The following is a 7,814-nucleotide window of genomic DNA, read 5'->3' as shown; positions in this document are numbered from 1 at the left end:
TTGCTAGAGGTACTTCAAGAGTCGTAGGTATTGGAGAGATTGTGGACCCTCAACCAAATAACATTGAGTTTGTCAACCCTTTTGCAAGAGAAGGAGAGGATAACCCAATTCCAAACCAACCACAAAATCAACCTACAATGCCTAAATTTTCATCACATTCCGTACCAACCGATGAGAACCTACCAAACGGTATTCCTACACCACCACATTTAACCGGTAATTTCATTGCCAAATCCGCATTTATACAATTAGTTGAGAGAAGTCAATTTGGAGGGATGCCTAGTGAAGATCCTCATTTACATATGGAGACTTTTTGTGATTATTGTGATGCAATTTCTCAAACCGGAGTTACTCAAGACCAAATCCGATGCGTATTGTTTCCTTTTGCCTTGATCGGTACCGCAAAGCAATGGTTGAAGAGCCTAGACAAGACTACCCTTGGTATTGATTCATGGAATAAGTTAGCACTTGCCTTCTACAAGAAATTCTATCCTCCGGAGAAGACAAATATCTTGAGAGCCAAATCACCAGGTTTAAGCAAAGGGATGAGGAATCACTATAAGAAGCATGGGAGAGATTTAAGGACACTTGTCGTTCTTGTCCACACCATGGACTTAGTAAGTGGTTCCTTGTGCAACAATTTTGGAATGGCTTATATGAAGACTCACTAAATGTGCTTAATATGGGATCCAATAGGAGATTTACCGAAGTTGATGACAACCAAACATGGGCCAAAATCGAAGAGATGGCAGTTCATAATTCCTAATATAGTAGGCCTCGAAAGGCCACTAGAGGAGGAAAGCATGAGGTAGATTCCATCACACAATTGGGTGCTCAACTAAGTGCACATATCGACACCATCAACTTAAAGTTTGAGAAGGCCATGACTAAGCTTGATGAAGCCTCCAAATCACCCAAACAACATGTTAATGCTATGGTGGCATCATCCTCAATCCCAAAAGGAGTATGTAAAAGTAGTGGAACCTTGGGACATGATCAAAACGAATGTAGGGGAACAAATGAACAAGTAAATGCTTTCCAAGCATACAAGAGTGGTACCCCTTATTCCAACTACTATAATGAGAATACCAAATTCCATCCAAATCTCTCATATAAAAGCCAAAATGTTCAAAATCCTCAACCAACATACACTCCACCTCCAATGAGAAACCAAGCTCAAAGATCCTTTTTCAACCAAAGCCAAGGATATCAAAATCAATCTTCCTACAACCAATCCAATGGCCAAAGCTTTGATGTTCAAAAAGCGGTCCTCCAAATGCAAAAGAACCAACAAAAATTCTTCACCCAAATGCAAAAAGATATCCAAGCTAAAGAAATCACCATCAACAACATACTTGCCCACACCAAAATGTTAGAGACTCAAATGACCCAATTAGCTTCTTCTAGCTCCCAAAGACAAAAGGGGCAATTACCTCCTCAAGGTAACCCGCCCACAAGACATGATACGGTTAGTGCCATCCATTTGAGGAGCGGTACAAGATATGAGGGGCCGAAGAGGCCAATTGATGAATACATTGTGGATGCTAGTAGCAAGCAAGGATTTGTGGAGAACTATAAGGAAGTAGAACCTACTACCAACGGACTTTCAAAGAAGAAGAATGAAGAAAAGGCTAAGGATGTTGATAAGGAGCCTATTGTGATTAGACTTCCATTCCCAAGTCGCCAAGCTAACCCTAAGCTTGATGAGCAACTTGGAAAGTTCATGGAAATTATGAAGAACTTAGAATTCTCAATCTCATTCACGGAATTGATCAATCATGTTCCGGCTTATGCAAAGTACATGAAGGATATTCTTACCAAGAAAAAATCCATCCGAAAGTTGGAGAATATTGCCTTTACCAAAGTGAGTAGTGCTATTATTCAAGGGAGTTCCCCTCCAAAGCTCAAAGATCCAGGAAGTTTTTCTATCCCATGTACCATTGGCGACACTACAATCAACAAAGCATTGTGTGATCTTGGAGCAAGTGTAAATGTCATACCATACTCGGTATGTAAGAGGCTAGGAATGGGAGAGCTCAAATGCACCAACATTACTCTTGAAATGGCGGATCGATCAACAAAGATACCTTTAGGGGTATGGGAGGATGTGCCTGTGAGAATCGGCAAATTCTTCATCCCGGTAGACTTTGTCATTGTAGACATGGAGGAGGATTCCAACATTCCTATCATCTTAGGAAGACTTTTCTTGCATACCGCCGGAGCGGTAATCGATGTGAAACATGGAGAGCTCACACTCGAAGTAGGGGATGAGACAATTAGTTTTAATCTTGACAAAACAATTAGAGCTCCCCGATTACATGAGCCATGCTTCATGGTCGATCACTATAGCCAAGAAAGTGATAGGAAGAAGTTAGAATCTCTATGCAAAGATCAAGCCATGGGTAAATAAGCATCACTCATATGGAAGAAGAAAGTGGATGACCTTCAAGTAGCTCTATTCGGAGAGCATTGAATTTTCAACAAAAATAATGAGAGCTTGAATAGCTCACCCATTATGACAAGTAATGAAAAAGGCCTCATTGGCCATGATAACAAGAAAGGAGAGTTGCTCTTGTCAACTCATGACAACATTGGGGAGCAAGCAAGCGAAGTTTGTGGTCTATGGGATGATGAATTTGAAGGATTGGTCAATCCTTATATTGGAAATGATATGACCTTAGACCAAGGCTTTTTTTATCCTTTTCATCACTTTAACTCGGACTACAACAATGGAGAAAACAATGCACAAAGGTCTATACAAGATATTTATCATGAAAATGAGCAGGCCTTCGACTACTTCTATAAGGTGTTGAGCAACATCAACAACACCTTGGCTTTGCCCCCTTGATACCTCTCACAAGAAGGAGAGTTTCGTGGAGTCCTCCCTAAACCACCATTTGTAAATATTCTAACCCCTTAACTAGCATTTTATTACCATCTGTGGGTTATATGGGTGCACTCTATTTACATTAAAGATGGGAATTAGCAGACATATCAACCTCATCAGAATGGCAGCTGGGCTTGGAGGAAGCTATGTAGGGTCAGAGATCTTTTGTTGGCTGGCTATGTGGGAGAATGGTGGCTTCATTATCAACAGGATTATACTATTAGCAGTGGGTATGAATGGTTCTGTTCTCCTGGTGTGAAAGTAAGCTGGGCAAACTTTGGCTGGCATACTGGTGCCCTTCCCAAGTAGTGCTTTATTGGATGGCTTGCGATGCATGGTAGGTTACTTACGAGGGATAGACTGAAGAGAATGGGAGTTATTACTGATGAGGATTGTGTCATGTGTTCTGCTGCACCTGAGACACATACTCACCTCTTCTTCAGCTGTGATTTTAGTAAGAAATGCCTTCAGTTATTGTCACAAAGCTTGGGTTGCCATCTGCCTGAGCAGGACTGGACTGGTTGGTGGACTAGACACCAGATCCCATCCCAGAGTACGAAGACTCAGATTGCTGCTGATATTCTGGCTCTTATTTATGCAATTTGGTGGTGTAGGAATCAGTGTAGAATACAAGGTGTCCTCGTGCGTCCTGAGGTTGTCATTGCTAGGATTGTAAAAGAGAGGAAAATCAGTGTGGCAGTTTAATACTATGGCTATTAGATAAGTCGTAGGCTATTTTAAAGTTGTCCAAATTTGTTGGCTTTGTTAGCCAGGTGCGCTCAAACGATTGTATGTGGTTTTCTTATTAATATAAGCTTACCTTTTTACCAAAAAAAACTAGCATTTTATTTCCTTTATTGCGTCTTTGTCATTTTTGGATTTGCATTTTTGTGCTTTATTACAATATTTTTGATATGAGAGCAAGTGAGGGAGGTATTTTAACGTGTTTTAATGTGTAGTGTTTGATCAAGTGTGGGGATGGTAAATTCCTAGGCTAACCAAGCCATTGTAATGCAACCCACAACATTTAACAAGGAAAGGAAGAAAAATGACACGGGAAGAGGAAAACCCACGAGCAGACCTGAGCTCGTAGGAGCTGAGAGTAATCCGAGCGTCTCCAAGCTCAATCCGTGTATCCTACTGTCAGGACATGGGAGCTGGGAAGCTTCATATTGTGGGAAAAAGTCCTGTAAAAAAATCTGCACGAGCCAAGCTTAGGACGCTCGTCAGCAAACATCAGGATGCCCGTCCTACTATCGAGCTGCGGGTCCTGGGAAGCTTCAAGTTTACCAGATTTAGCTGAAGAAAGATCTGCACGTCCCAGACTTAATCCGAGCATCTCAGTAGAAATCCGCTCGAGCTGAGATCAATCCGCGCGTCCCAGAACTGCTTTGCTATTTCAGAAAATCCTGTAAGAAGATCCACACGTCCTGACCCCGAGCCGAGCGTCCCAGACCTGATACTTAAACAAAACACGGGACTCCTCCTTCTTCCCAATTCATTTCCATCTTTTAAATCACAAACACATACATTTTCCCTCACTGATGTGACCATAATTAAAGCATATTTAGTCCCCGAATTAGCCTTGTTCCCACGCTTTTTAGTACATATTTGGGTCATTTATTGTCTTTAGTCCTTTGTTTTGCATACTCTTTGAGGTTTTGTTTCCTTGTTAGGAAAGGAGTGCAAACCTTGCATTTTCATGGCAAAATGAAGCTAAATTGATTGCATTCAATGACCAAGCATCAAAGAGAAGACAGGATTAGAAGGCCTTTGTACATACTATAGTAGATGGGCAATGATGAGAAAAGATCCTTGCATCCCCGAGGAAATCCTCAAGGATTTTATGAAGGGAAAGGAAGAAAAGAAGAAAGGAAGAAGCTGTAAGACAATCCGAGCGGATTGCTCACAATCCGCCCGTCCAGCAAAGAGAATCCGAGCGTCTTCCCCAGTTGGACGTCCGTCCACAAACACCACAATCCGCCCGTCCACCCCTCGAATCCGCTCGTCCAAAACGCCCATAATCCGCCCGTCCCGTGCCCCGGACGCTCGGATTGTGTGTCAGCTATTTCGTCTTCTACACGTTTCATGAAGGATGCCCATATTTTTCTAAGACCGGCGAAAAGGAGACCGGAGTCTCCCTTGAGACCGGCGATTCCTCAAGGACTTAATCGTCATTTAAGCCCTTAGTAAACCCTAATTTATGTAACTAATCCCCACTATAAATACCCCATTAGGCTAATTAGATTATCATGTTCTTCTTAGCAATCTCTAGTGTAGTTTATATCAATCAAATCTCTCTTTAATCTTGTAATCAACATTTAATCAAGTTTTAATACAAATTTCATTTCCTTAATCTCTCTCTAGTTCATCTTTCATTTTGGGTAATTGAAGATTATTTGGGTTATTATTGGGAGATTGACCACCTTCCAATCAATCATCAAGTACTTCTATTATTTTTTGCTTTATTATTGGAATCATTAGTAGGTATAATTCTCTTAATCCCTTTTTAATTATTGTTAATTATCTTCATTTATTCATCATGATTCACTTTGTTGGTATGATTGACAACCTTGCTAGCATGTTCAACATGATAATGAGTGAGTAGTTTCCTTAGCTAGGGTTAATGGGTAATTAGGGGAAACCAACATGGGGGATGATTCATGCTTAAATTAATATGTTTTCATAGTTTATTTGATTGCTTGTTGTGATCTCAACTTATGCACATGTTATGTTTGATGAAATGCGAGCCTATGAATTCTTGCATTTTTTACCCATCACCTATCTTTTCAATGAGACTTGCAAGACATAAACCAACTCGAGTCTCATTAGACCATGCATATAGCTGAGTAGGGAAGATTAAGTCGACTTGTAGGTGTTGTACAATCTAATCGATTCGGCTCCGGGACCCAAACTTTCCTAGGATTGTAAGATATAAACCAACTCGATCCATCACAACAATAATTGCTTGCTTATAATTTGAGAATATGTTTGTATGATCAATTCCCATGAATCCCCTATGACCCCATGACACCCTAGTGCCTTTTATAAATTGTTTACATCCCTTTTTAATCATCTTGCTTGTTTACTTTTATTGCTATTTAGTTTAGTGATCTTCTACTTCAAACCCCAAATTGTGACACCCCTAGACACCACTAGTTGCAATTGAAAATCTCATCTCAATTCCCGTCCCTTGGGATCCGACCTTTACTTACCTCTTTACTAATTGTAGAGTTGTTTGTGGAGTTATAAATTGTGTTTTGGTCTAGGTGCTCCTAACGACAAGTACCGAAAACTAAACCTCCAAGTGAGTCCGACCAAAAATGGCGCCGTTGCCGGGGACGGTGTTAACTTGGTTTAGATTTTCTTATATTGTTATTAGTTGTGTCTTTCTTTGCCTTGGGGAAGTAAAGCTCCTCAAGGTTTGTTCTAATTATTTTCGAGTTGTTTTATATTTTGCATGTCTAGAAGATCACAAGGTAACTTGTTACCCTTTCATCGCGAAATTGAAAGGACTTTGACAAACAATAGAAGACTTGCTAGGAGAACTTTGAGAGGTATTGGTGAGGTTGTAGATATTCAACCAAACACTATTGAGGTCATCAACCCTTTTTCAAGAGAAGGTGAGGAGAACCGAACACAAAATCAACCCACAATGCCTAAATTTTCATCACATTCCGTACCCACCGAGGAGAACCTACCCAACGATAATCCCACACCACAACGCTTAGCTGGAAATTCATTGCCAAATCCGCATTTATCCAATTAGTCGAAAGAAGCCAATTTGAAGGGATGCCTAGTGAAGACCCTCACTCTCACATGGAGACTTTTTGTGACTATTGTGATGCGATTTCTCAAACCGGTGTAACTCAAGACCAAATTCGATGGGTCTTATTTCCTTTTTTTCTAATTGGCACCGCAAAACAATGGTTGAAAGGCCTTGATAAGGCTACTCTCAGAATTGATTCTTGGAAGAAATTGGCTCTAGCTTTCTACAAAAAGTTATAGCCACCGGAAAAGACTAACATGCTAAGAGCTCAAATTATGGGCTTTAAGCAAAGAGATGAAGAATCTTTGTATGAAGCTTGGGAGCGATTCAAGGGAATTTGTCGCTCATGTCCTCATCATGGACTTAGCGAGTGGTTCTTGACACAACAATTTTGGAACGGTCTTTATGAAGACTCAAGAAACATTCTCAACATGGGATCAAATGGAATGTTCACCGAAGTTGACTACAATCAAACTTGGAACAAGATTGAGGAAATGGCGGTCCATAATTCACAATATAGTAGACCTCGCAAGGCTACTAGAGGAGGAAAGCATGAAGTGGACTCTATTACTCAATTGGGTGCTCAACTTAGTGCTCACATTGATACCATCAATTTGAAGTTCGAAAATGCTATGGCTAGACTTGAAGAAGCCTCAAAATCATCAAAGCAACATGTTAATGCCATGACGGCATCTTCATCAATCCCAAGTGGGATATGTGAGAATTGTGGAACTTTGGGACACGACCAAAGTGAATGTAGGGGAACAAATGAACAAGTAAATGCTTTTCAAGCATACAAGAGTGGTACCCCTTATTCCAACTATAACAATGAAAACACCAAATTCCACCCAAATCTCTCATACAAAAGCCAAAATGTTCAAAACCTTCCACCAACATACACCCCACCTCCCATGAGAAACCAAAATCAAAGACCCTTTTACAACCAAAACCAAGGTTACCAAAATCAAACTCCATATAATCAACAAAATGACCAAGGTTTTGATGTTCAAAAAGCGGTCCTCCAAATGCAAAAGAATCAACAAGAGTTTTTCACTCAAATGCAAAAGGATAGTCAAGCAAAGGAAATCACCATCAACAACATCCTAGCCCACACCAAAATGTTGGAAACCCAATTAACTCAACTAGCATCTTCAAGCT

At 40.5% G+C, this 7,814-nt stretch overlaps 2 non-coding genes across 2 annotated transcripts; both read right to left on the bottom strand.

Annotated features, from left to right (window-relative positions):
- Window positions 1–508: 508 nt before the first annotated feature.
- LOC141616066 (small nucleolar RNA R71) lies at window positions 509–615 on the bottom strand. Its single transcript, XR_012530442.1, has one exon. It is a non-coding gene; the product is annotated as a small nucleolar RNA R71 (small nucleolar RNA).
- A 6,298-nt stretch (window positions 616–6,913) lies between these two features.
- On the bottom strand, window positions 6,914–7,020 carry LOC141616626 (small nucleolar RNA R71). Its single transcript, XR_012530960.1, has one exon. It is a non-coding gene; the product is annotated as a small nucleolar RNA R71 (small nucleolar RNA).
- Window positions 7,021–7,814: the final 794 nt, after the last annotated feature.

This window comes from Silene latifolia, chromosome 11 (genome assembly GCF_048544455.1).
Source record: "Silene latifolia isolate original U9 population chromosome 11, ASM4854445v1, whole genome shotgun sequence".
NCBI classification, from domain to species: Eukaryota; Viridiplantae; Streptophyta; class Magnoliopsida; order Caryophyllales; family Caryophyllaceae; genus Silene; species Silene latifolia.
This window is presented reverse-complemented; position numbering and strand designations above follow the sequence as displayed.